General features: G+C 40.4%; 1 protein-coding gene across 2 annotated transcripts in view; it reads left to right on the top strand.

Annotated features, from left to right (window-relative positions):
* Positions 1–12,794, top strand: part of HOXD3 (homeobox D3) — a 328,853-nt gene that overhangs the window by 52,269 nt on the left and 263,790 nt on the right. For both annotated transcript variants that reach the window (XM_068245450.1, XM_068245449.1), the window contains exon 3: positions 10,018–10,076. The gene's annotated coding sequence lies outside the window, so the exon portion shown is untranslated. The remainder of the gene's footprint in view (positions 1–10,017; positions 10,077–12,794) is intronic.

Below are 12,794 nucleotides of genomic sequence, written 5' to 3'. Positions count from 1 at the left end.
GCCTTTACTGCAAACAGATTGTGAATCGATTTCAGCCTGCAACCGATCACAATCTGCTGAGCTGCCGCTGTCGCCCCCTGGGCCCCCGCATACATTACCTGAAGCCTGGTCGCGGGCATCTTCTTCGCATCAGCTTCCGCATCCCGACTTCCGGCATAACTTTCTGTTACTCCAGTGACAGCGGAAGTTCAAATAGAGCGCCCTCTCTTTGTACTTCCGCTGTCACTGCAGTGACACAGGAAGTTATGCTGATCCTGGGATGCGTAAGCTGATGCGGAGAAGATGCGAGCCGGGAGGTGATGCGGAGAAGATGCCGGGAGCCAGCTTCAGGTAATGTATACCTGCATCGGTCGTACGCCGCTAGCGATGCGCTCCTTACCCGCGGCTATCGACGGTAATTTTCCGCACGCCGCGATCGACGGGACCGATCTATTTCGGACCGAAATAGATCGAAAATTAGCGTGTTGCGTGAACGATTTGACAGCAGATTCGATCCCAGTGATCGAATCTGCTGTCGATCGGCGGGAAATCGAGCCAGTGTATGGCCAGCTTTAGGGACACATTTTAAATCTACTTCTGACTATGTTATCTGTCCTTTTAACCACTTCCCTACCACAGGTTTTTCCCCTTAAAAACCAGAGCATTTGTCACCTGTCAGCACTCCTCTCATTCATTCCCCAATAATGTTATCACTACTAATCACAACTAAATGAAGTATATCTTGTTTTTTTTTCACCACCAATTAGGCTGCATTTCCACTTGTGCGGTGCGAATTTCGCATGCGGGTCTATGCGATTTTCATGCGAATTCGCATGAAAATTTGCATGGATGGCGATGTATGCGAATTTAACCATGGCAGTGCTGGTGTGCTTTTCCATTGTTTCTATGCAAATTCGCATGCGAATTCGCATGAAAATTCGCATACCCAAACCTCATGCAAATTTCCTATTAAATACATTGTATGCGATTCGCATAGCGGTATGCGATATGCGAATTCTGATGGCTCTGCCATGCAAATTTTTTCTGCACAGAAAAACGCAAAGGAATCCTGACAAGTGGAAACAGTCCCATTCACTTGTATTGCTATGCGAATTTGCATGCGAAAAACGCATGCGAATTCGCGATAGTGGAAATGGGCCCTTAGGCTTTTTGGTGGTGATATTTGTTTTCAGTAATTATGATTGTAAAGATACACTATTTCTCCATTTCCATCCACTATATTTTTAAAATAAACAATGCTACCATAGGTATAACCCACACATTTTATTTGCTAATATGTCCTGGTTATCCCAACATTTACATTTTGTTCCTAGTACAATGTATGGCAACAATATATTATTTGGAAATAAAGGTGTATTTGTTTCTGTTTATAAACTTTTTATGAATTATCACTGCCACTTCTTTGGCAGCAATCATTCAGTATTTTGGGCACTCTGATTGGCTGAAGAGAACATAGTTCCCTTTCACCAATCAGAGCCCAGCGGGATATATACGCCCCTGATCCGCACATGAATTCTACAGGGGGCTTATATATACGTACCATGGATCCGGAACTGGTTAAATAGGCCTGAATGCACTCTTTAAACTCACAAAAGATTCTAGAATAGATGTGATGTGAAAATTAAACAGTCAATAGGAAGGGGAGGAGCAAAGAGTATCTAGAGCAGGGCTGAGTACATCTGCAGGGGTTGATGATTTTTGCAAACGGGCGTAACTACAGGGGAGCAGCCCCTGCGATTGTAGGGGGGGCCCAGAGCTGTAAGGGGGTCCCAACTACTACTTCACTTCCTCTGATAAAGGGGTCCTTTATTCAGGTTAAATATTCTTATGGCTACACTTGTTATAGGTGTGAAGGTTATGATGTCAACACTTGTTTTATGACCCGTGGAAAAAAGGCCTCAGGATCTGATGGTCACCATGGATATGCAAGGGAAAGGGTGTAAACATGGGGGAGGGCATGATTTGTAGTCACAACCCATTTGCAAAGGAGACAAAACATCAATTTGGGGGCACACAGAAAGATATCTGTAATGTGTTTTTCCTCAATCATGCTTCATTTACTCTAATCAGGCAGTAGAGGCTCAGAGGTGGTACATTTTGGGGAAATTATTTTTACACTTTAAATGAGAAATAAAACTTTGTTTTTACATATATTAAGGAAGTAACGGCTTGTAAATGGTGTGTGTTTTTAGAAGGCAATATCATATATAGGGCTGCAAAATCCAGCATGGATGTTTTCATTTTAATGCTAAGCTTCACGCAAATTTTAAAAAGCTCCAGTTATGCATTTATTAAAAAAAGGTGTTCAATATATATACAGCCAGGACCAGTGTCTGAATCTATTTCATGTCATTTGCTTCACTACAAATATAAGGTAGCAAATGTTTGAATCCTTCTCCTGAGTCATAGTAGACCATACTAAGAATTGTTGTTGTAATCCTATTATGGAATGTGGATTCATACATATGAATTCACTGTCACATCCTGAAACAAAAATGTTGCATAACGCAACAGAAAATGTTTCTTATCCAGAATAGCTTTTCTCCCATTCAGTCATATGAAACAATCTTGCAGTTCAATTAAGCCTCCTAACCCTACAACCATTCCTTTCTGATGACTCATGCTGCCTGCTCTCTATCAAGACAGCATGAGTCATCAGAAGAGAGGAATGAGGAGTGGCCACATGAAAGTCAGCAAGTGACTTGGTTAATCAATTATAGATTTAAACTACATGATTCGAGTTGTACTCCTTACTAGTTAACCTAAAAAACAGTGACCGTATGAATACTGCATACTAGCCAAACACCCCCCCCCCCCCCCCCCCCCCATTTTTTTAGATTGTAAGCTGGCCAGGGCAGGGCTCTCTCACCCTTTAGCTTGCAATCTGTTATACAGTCTATTCATCATGTCACATTTATCACTGTAATTACCAATTCTGTATTTTGTACCAGTGTCCATATGTGATTTATACCATTGTCTGTATTATTATGTACCCCGTGTTTGTTTTTCTTACTTTGTACAGTACCATTTGTTTGGTGCTTTATAAATCAATAATAATAATCATTTGTCCGAATAAGATTGAACGAAAATGGTGTTCGTGGTAAAATGCAGCATCTGTGTAGTTGTTATACACTTCTGCTTCACGCTATGACAGTGGATTGATTTGCACAAATCTAGTACTAGGCCTTTCTGATAGGTTACGAAATCACACTTGTGCGATTACAGTTTTGTGCACATACTGTATATGCAGTAAGAAATCCAGGTTTTCCTGAATGCCTGAATATGTTGCACACACTTTAGGTGTATGAAATCAACTTAAATCACATGACCACTTCACAGCTAACCCTACAGTAATATGCCTTATCTGATAGGAGACAGTATAGAAAATCCACACCTGGCTTTCTGTATCATGTAGCTACTCCAGTGTTGTTCAGCGTTCTCCAACTCAAGAGAACATTAATGAGTCAGGTCCAGTGTGCTGCTGCTTTCAGTGCATACTGACCTGTCTTCATTTTGTAGAGAGGAGTGAGAAAAGGTGAGGTCACGTTGCTCAGCAACAATACAGGTAAAATCCACTCAAACCAGATGCATATAAACCATAATGGAGTGCTGAGCAACAGTTGTGCATTGCCAGGAATATATTTTATCCTACATTAAGTGTGAAAGAAGCATACAGCCCACAGCTAACTGTAAAAGGAACTTTATTAGGGAGGTCCAGTCTAGAGTGCTAACATGTTTTGGACCAGAAATGGTCTTTCCTCATAGTCACTCTATCAACTACCAGCAGGATATAAAAACCTGATCACACACAATCACCGTCAGGCAACTCCCAATTACTACACAGGGGAAAATAAAAATAGGGAGTTGAATGAGGAATAGGATAATAAAAGCAAGTGAATGCAATAAAAATACATATGCATGCAAAAAAAGTTCCACTGGGAAAAAAAATGAAAAAAATACATATCAACTGCTATCATATGCTTTCTATGTAATGTGGTGTTTGTCTTTTTAACAAAAACAAGCCACATCTAGTTTTTTTCTTTGGCACATTTATGAGTGGGCCTACACTGTATAGGAGGTACTGCTTATCTTCTCTTACTGCACTCTTTCACAAAGCATATCAGGCCCTACGAACTTCAAAGAGTTAGGTTGTTAGTTGTGTAGAAGAGTATCACAGGACCCCCAGATAGCTCATGGTGACCCAGAACCACTAGGAATGTACAAGTGGCTAAAGGAGTCCATATAAAACTTGGACTTGGATTCTTAATACTACATATTTACAATAATTCAGCTTTAGGTGAGCAACTGTGGTTTCCCATAATGCATTACTCCCAAATATGCAAGTTATCCCTTGCACAGATTCAGAACTGCTGGTGTATAGTGAGCCTATAGTTTATATATTTTACAGAGCCACATCAATCCAGCATGCATACAGCCTTTTCCCATTGGAATAATTGGTACTAGTGCCACTGACTCATGCCAAAACACAAAACCTGCCAAGCAGGCTGTGCGTCATAACGTGCATGAAATTGCGTGATGGTGCCCTAAGACCAGTTTAGGGGGAAGGGGGGACTCTTCAACTTACCAGAATGTGGGAGCAAACCCATACAAACATAGGGAGAACATACGAATTCCATGAAGATAATGTCCTGGCCCAGATTTGAAACAGGTGCCCTAGTGCTACAAGGTGAGAGTGCTGTCTAATACGCCACTGCGTCCAGTGGGGAATTTGAACTTGAAAATATTTTTTCACAACCACTTTGGAGGACCATTCTTTGAGCAAAAATTTTAGTTGTTTTTAACTCACAAGATGACTATTATTTTTGTACAGGTGCCTGGAAGAAATACTTATGGTTTTCATTTTATGGTAATAAAAGTTTTTCTAGGTAAACTTTCTTTAGGTGTGTAATAATCTTACCTGTCAGCGACTGGTCCTGCGATGTCTCCCACGGCTTCTCCGGAGGGACTCGTTCGCGTACGGGGACTTCCGCTCCACCGTCCTCCTCTCGCATCCCCAGCACCCCTGCGGCGGCCTTGATACTAATCAGAACGCTGGTTCTTGGTCCTTATCCTAGTGAGATAGTAGTTTTGTGAGCTACATTTCATACTGTATATTGCGCATCTGCCCGATATATATGTACTCCAGTCAGTTTAGAACTGTGTAATATATATATATTGTAATTATAGTATTATTGTATTTCTGTGTATGATCTGTCAAGTTCACCACTCTGATTAAAGTCTCATCCCTTTGTACCTCAGTCATCTGATACCCGTTATAGACCTCGGCTAGCCTAATTACCTTGTCTCTGTCTCGTCCCTTCTGTACCTCAGTCATCTGATCCTATGTGTATGACCTCGGCCTGAATATTGACTTAGCACTTGTCTTGACCCTCTTGTACTGTAGCCATCTGACTTCCTGTGTATGATATTGCCTGTTATTTGACCTAGCTCTGTTTAGTCCTACTGTACCGCACGATTCTGACTTCTCGTATATGACATAGATTCAACCTGACCTCGAGTTGTTGTATTCTGTGTGCATGCCAAACACCTAGTGTCACAAGGTGATCTTTTAGGGAAGACTGCTAAAAGGAAAGTTTTCTAGATTTTCAAGCTGAACACAAAGCTGTTGTTTTTTTATTTGGCTTAAATTACCAATATGATGCTTACCTTCCTTCCTCGTCCTTTCAGACATTTGATGAACAGTAAAATGGTTCAGGGGAGACAGAGGTGTATACATTCATTGACTGGAATAAAGGATGTTGTTTAAGTGATGTTACATAGTTATTTGGGTTGAAAAAAGGCATACGTCCATCGAGTTCAACCAGAAAATAAAGTACAAAACTAACCTGCTCCCTCACATATCCCTATTGATCCAGAGGAAGGCATACTCAATGTCACCAATAGCCTTTATCAATCTGTATTTGTTTATCCCATACATATACTACTGGTTCTGTATGTTGTATTTGAAAGTCTACTGCATATCCTGTAAATGTCTGTACCATATTTTTACAGAACTTAAAGGGACTCCGAGCACCTCTCATGGGTATGCCTTTACGCCAGACAACTTCCAACAAAGTTGTGCTATGACCCCTCTGGAGGAGCCTCTTGCAATGGCCATGCTTGTCACTTCCTCTTCCTGCTGCATTCAGTGTTGCACTTGTCTAACAGAGAAGACAGTGGTGACCCAGAAGTTACAACATAGCCAAGATGGCAGCCGTGATTTTTAAACTGACATCGAACGAAAACTATTTGGTGTAGAATGGTGATTCAGGCATCAAATGAAAGAGGAGAGCACAAGCTACAGAAAGGAATGCATCATTAAGTACTTTGCAGTACTAGTACAATACTGGATATACCCATGAGAGGTGCTCGGAGTCCCTTTAATACTGTGAACAGTTATTTCAAAAAAATGACCAATATAATATAAATCAACTTTTCTAGTTTTGTATACTGGTATTTATTCAGTATAACTTTTTGCACCATCACTTATTCGTCTTTGGATCACCCCAACAACATCTTCAGCTCCCAAGGAAGCAAAAGTGTACTGCTGCCTCTTGTAGCTACACTGCCCCTATGGCAGCATAGAACCTATACGACCCCAGAAGCCAGCAAAGCGTACTGCACATGTAACGGAATGCCACAATAGCTCAGAACATAAAATCAGTTTTCAGCTGTTGGAAAACTCTGCTTACTCTGGACAATTTTTTATACAGTTGTTTTGTCTTAATACATTTGCCCTACTAAACCTCTGGCATTTTCACATCACTCATAAGGTGCCCACAAATAATCCAGTCTTTTTTGTCCAATCTCACCATTTCTATGTAATATTAGGAACTACCTAAAGTATTAATTTAATATATTCACTCAGTTTACTCTTCTACTACATAAATTTGGTAAGACTGGATGAAAAAGATTGGATCGTTAGTGGCCACCAATATTGGTGGCCATTAATGATACAATTTGCTGAAGATCATTTACTAACAATTCTTCATATGAACAATCGGAAATGATTGTTTGGGACCATTAATGGACAAAAATCTCCTAACCAATCTGATCAGATTAATGATCCCGTCAATGTGATTGGATTGGTTAGGAGACTTTTGTTCATTAGTGGTCCTAAGCCACTATTATTCATACGAATAATCATTTGTAAATTATCATTTGGCAAATTGTATCATTAGTGGCCATCTTAACCTATGATCTGTAAGATCCAAACATACAATTCCTAGGGCAATTTTGTATCGGAACAACTTCAAGCTTTAGTTCTGGTCACAAACACACAAATATTGGGTAAACAATGACATTTTATGCAAATGATGCCTTTAGTACTGAGAATCTCCTATAGGAGACTTTCTCGGGAAAAGAAGCACTAGCATCTAATCTACTGAGTGCAAATTAGCTCCGGCACCACCACTGAGGGCCTGAGCCCACTAGCGCATTTGTGTTCGTTTTCAGCATCTGTAGCATTGATGTGTTGCTGAAAAGCCGACACAAATGTGTTAGTAGCTCATGCCCTTAAATTGGAACTTTAGTGAAATGGGGAAAAAAATACATTGCAAAGTGAGAAGTTTAAAAGATAAAAGAGAGATTAAGACATGATTGATATTCGCCATGTAATTTGTTCATATTGTTTGATCCATATTCAGCCTGCACGTAATCACTGGCAAACATTAAAAAGAAACAGCACCAACTGCCATTATTTATAACTGCACCCCCTACCAATGTGATAGGATAAAAGTTGTTTTAAAATAGATCTACATATGCACAGAGGGAGATACTGGTTGCTTGGCAGTATGAAACAGCTGTTATTTCCCACAATGCAACGAGGCTCCCACAGTGTGATGTCAGGACATAGGTCCTGACATCACACTGTATGAGGTGTTTCACCACAATATCAGCCACACAGACCCTCCTGGTGATCTATTTGAGAAAAGGTAAAGATTTCTAGGAGGAACGGGGTATCAGCTACTGATTGAGATGAAGTTCAATCCTTGGTTAAAGCTCCTTTTTAAAGAGTATTCAGCACAAGTATTCATGTCCATCAAACGAGCCACTTACTTATAGATGGCAAGAACATATACCCTTCATGAAGCTGATTTCCTAGGTGGGATTTAAGCTAATTTCACACTGGGGCCCTGCGTACCTTGTAAAAACAGGATTGGAAGGGAGTGGAATAGTCACATTTTGTGTGTTAGGCGCATGATGCGATGCATACAGTGAAGCATACAGTTCATGAAAAGTATGCTTCAGTGCACAATGTGCTTGTAGTTCAGTATTGTACAGCATGCCTTGCGTTATTTCAACGTATTCCAATGCACCGTACTGCTAATGCGCTGTGACCGTACCATTACCATATAATTGAATTGCATTTGCTAAGTGATTATATTGTCTGAAACACTGCAACACGTCAATGTGACTGTAGCCTTACACCCAGCTCCCTAGGAAAAGAGCTCAGCTACCTGGCTAGCATCAATGCTTTACTGACTGCATTTTCTACATTTATTTCATTTTACTAAGCAATGTTTCCATATAATAAACTTACAGTGAGAATAGTAAGACTGAGCAAAACCAGCTCAATATGTAATCTACTAACCTACAATAAGCACATCACAACTTCCTATCTGTAGGCATGGGCTGACTTATAATTAATATTGATGCTTGTACAATTTAAAATAATTCTTCATAGATTAAACTCTAAGTGGCCAGTAAATAAACTGATGCAGTTTCATATCACACTATTTGGTTCAAGGTCCTTAGGGATCGTTCACACTGGAGGCGTTTTGTGATTTATTTATTTTTAAGCACTAAGGGCCCTTTCACACCAAAGGGATTTTTCGGCGTTTTAACGCCACGGCCGAAGTTGGCGTTTTGCTAGGTAAAAGAAAGTCCATAGACTTTCATTTTACCTTTCACATCTAACTCGGCGTTTTGGAGCGTTGCGTTTCAACGTTCCCAGGAGCTTTTTCAGGGCTGTTTACAGCTGAAGTTGGCTGTTGGCGTTTCAATGATAGTCAATGGAAAACACCAACTTCAGCGTTTTCAAAGCCTTTTCAAAGCGTTTTACAGCTATCTTGTTCACTTATTTTTATGGAAGAAAAAAAAAAAGGACGTTTTCATATGGGCTGTAAAACTCTTTCAAAACGCTTTGAAAACGCTTTGAAAACGCTATGTATTGGCGTTAAGCAAAAGGCTGACCTTCAGCCTTTTCTACCGCAGCCTTTAGTGTGAAAGAGCCCTGACGATTTTCAAAATCGCCCTGAAAGTGTATGTGCAATGATTCTCTATGAGAGAGTTCACCTCTGAGCGGTTTGTTTCCGTTCCACTCAGCAAAGTGGTGCCTGTACCATTTTTGAGGTGATTCCGCCCCAATGGAAGGTATAGGAAAAACGTCAAACGCTCACAAAATTGCTTTGTGCAGCAATTGCGTTCACGTACATTGTATTTATTATTTTCCGGGTCAAAGTTCACTTCCTGACTTGCGTCAGGTAGTGAATTAAGAAAACGCTCTAGAAAAGTGTTTTTTACAAAAACGCAACGCCCACCCAAGCGCCAGGAATCAGAAATAAAAATTGCGTCAAAAATAACAAAACGCTAACGTCGGTTATTGCACTTTTGCAAGACTGGTACTAAAGTAAGTAAGAAAAAAAATACAAAATTCTATAGATAGATTTTTCTTATACTGTGGACAAAAAAATCTGACACCAGCCAGAACGTGTTATAACAACTGTGCTATGTTTTATGGTTAAAGTGTTTTGTTTTCACTGTTTTCTTGTTACTACTAGTGTGGGTCAGAAAGAGGTTTCATGTGAAATTTAAGGTCTACACCACTTTCTGCAATATAGTTTTAATGGAAATGAACAGAATGCCAGTGTGGCTCCATCGGCAACTTTTTTTTTTATAATAGCTTCTAAGATTTAACTGGTGGAATCACCACTTTCCAATGCAGGTTAAAATGACTGAGGAGCCGCCACCGGCAAATCAGCCCTAAGAAATCTCATGTCCTCACTTTATTTACAGGTCCAGACAGCTAAAGTAGGGACATTATATGGAGGGCATTCACGTTAACTAGGATATAGGTATGTGAACTTGTGTGAACTTTTATTTGGTCCCCAGCAAGAGAGGTAAGTGCATTTCACTTGTTAGTTTGGTTGATTATTTGTATAAACTGCAAATCAACATTTAGGAATACTTTATAAACATCTGTAGTTATTATTCTTTGAACTCTGGTGGGAATAAGTGAAACATCGGTAACTGGCAGCTAATGCACAGCCCATACATGTTTGTCACATATATATCTGCATATAGTGACGATTCACACTCTGCTAGTGACGTCACCGGGCAAGACAAGATAACTGTAAGATTCAAGTCTTTCATTCCTGGCTACTGATCACTGCTAAATGCAATATTGACTGGTGTGCTCTATTCACTGCATTCAGATTATTTGGCTTTTCCCGCTAGGAACACAGATGAAATAAAAGAAAAAGCGGGGTCCTTATGTAAGATGATAATTGTGTGACCTGTATCTGTAGCTTAGTGTCATTAATTACTAACGTGCCCCAGTTATGTGACGCTGTAACAAGGATAGGGAACGTCGTGTAAAACAGCAATTACTTCACAGTTGACACTTTAATTGTTCAACTATCTTGGCTGCCTTGGTGCCTCCAGTACACCTCTGGGCAAAAGCTGAGGTTGTTTTTATCTTATTTTATTTTTTAGGATCGATGATAAGTAGGATTGCTGATCCATTAGCTTTCAAAGCGGTAAACTAACAAGGCAGTGCTGTGAATGATAGATATGAAGGCGATGCAAGGACATTATTTTGCAACGCATCGGTCAATCACAGCAGATGGACGGTTACTATGATATTTTATTTAGAATTTCAGTCCCTGAACAAACACGTCTGAGCTTAAAGTCCTTCCTGTCCTCTGATCTACTTGGTGTCTGTTAATCAAGCAGGGTGTCAGCCGGTGATGTGCCAGATTAACCCTTCATACCTCTCATGGGCTTTGAAACTCCTTGTCATCCACATAGACACACAGCTCACACTCTGTCACACACACAACACACACGTCACATTCAGCACACCTACACACACACACCTCACACACACTCATACACAGCACACACACACACACACACACAATCTCTCACACAGCACACACTCTCTCACACATACGCACAGCACACACTCTCTCACACACATTTCTCACACACATTGTCTCTCTTTGTGTGTGTGCTGTGTATATGACTGTATGTGAGAGCCTCTCACACAGTCATATATACAGCACACACACAGTCATACACACAGCACACACACAAAGACTCTCTCACACACATACACAGACACTCACACACACTCATGCACACATCACACACTCACATACACAGCACTCTCTCACACACACTGTCACACACAGCACACTCACACACTATACACAGCACATTCACACACTATACTCAGCACTCGCACATACACACTCATGCACCTACACACACACACACACACATCTCTCACGCACGCACACACACACACACACACACACACACACACATCTCTCACGCACACACACGCACACACACACACACACACACACACATCTCTCTCACACACACACACACACACACATCTCACACACACACACACACACACACACACACACACACACACACACACACATCTCGCACACACCACTCTCCATCCCCGGTGGCTGGTAGCTGAATTGAAACACTAGCCAACTGCGAATAGCAGCTCTTGTCCAATTCCGCCGTTTAATCCAATGAAGGCAATTTTCCAAGATAATTACCGACATGTTTTAATGCATATGCATGAAAAAAAAAAGATTTTTTTCCCCCCTTTCCAGGAGAGCGACTTTACATGTTTGTGTAATTGATTGAGGCGCTGACCCGCTATTCAAAATGTTATTTGAGAGCCATCAGAATGCGTAAACTTGCAAATTGCCCGGCTTGTATCTGAATTAATACCTCATTCATCATCATTATGGGTTGATAAGTTAATTTAACCATTTCATTCTGCTTTAATGAGCTATAGTTAAATTAATGCCACATAATATATGAAAGTAACATTTAAATAGAGGCACTGGGCTGAGACAAACAGAGGCTGCCGCTATTTGGACTGGAATGGTCTGACATAAATCTTTTCTTCATTACAGCAGCCAGTCTGTTCTTGCTGCAGTTATGAAGTATTTTATTCATTTACTTTTTGGTGTTCCACTGCCAAGCGGTATAGGTAAATTATGGCAGCCTGTAAATAACGTCCCCGGGATGTCTTTATTTAAATCAGCGTTATATTGAAAGGAAAAAGATAGCCTGTGATGTACATTATAAGATAGCGAAGCATAAAATCTCATATTATTCATATTTTGGTGGTGAGTCCATCACACCCCGATGGTATCCTGTGCACAGTCTTCATAAACACAGGTAATTATATAACGAAAGTTGTGTTACACCAATACATTCACACACTGGTGTAAAGAAATCACTGTCATGTCCACATGTATTCACAGCAAGCTCCGAATGTAATGGCTGGTTAAAGTAAATATATTGGTGATTGTTTTCCTTGGAAGACAGCTAAGCCCCCCATTGTTTACAAATAGCATCAGAACATCATGCAAAACCATTGTCTGCAACATTAGCCTTATGAAAAAATAAACAAATAAATAACAACAACACAGTAACATTAAATTATCATTCACTGGCTGGTAGTACAGAGAATCCTGAAGATTAAGGTCCCATTCACAGTGCCACGTTGCGGAGCTGTGTTATAAAGTCTTACA

Source organism: Hyperolius riggenbachi, chromosome 7 (assembly GCF_040937935.1).
Source record: "Hyperolius riggenbachi isolate aHypRig1 chromosome 7, aHypRig1.pri, whole genome shotgun sequence".
Classification (NCBI taxonomy): domain Eukaryota; kingdom Metazoa; phylum Chordata; class Amphibia; order Anura; family Hyperoliidae; genus Hyperolius; species Hyperolius riggenbachi.
Note: the sequence above shows the minus strand (reverse complement) of the source record. Positions and strands in the feature narration are given on the sequence as shown.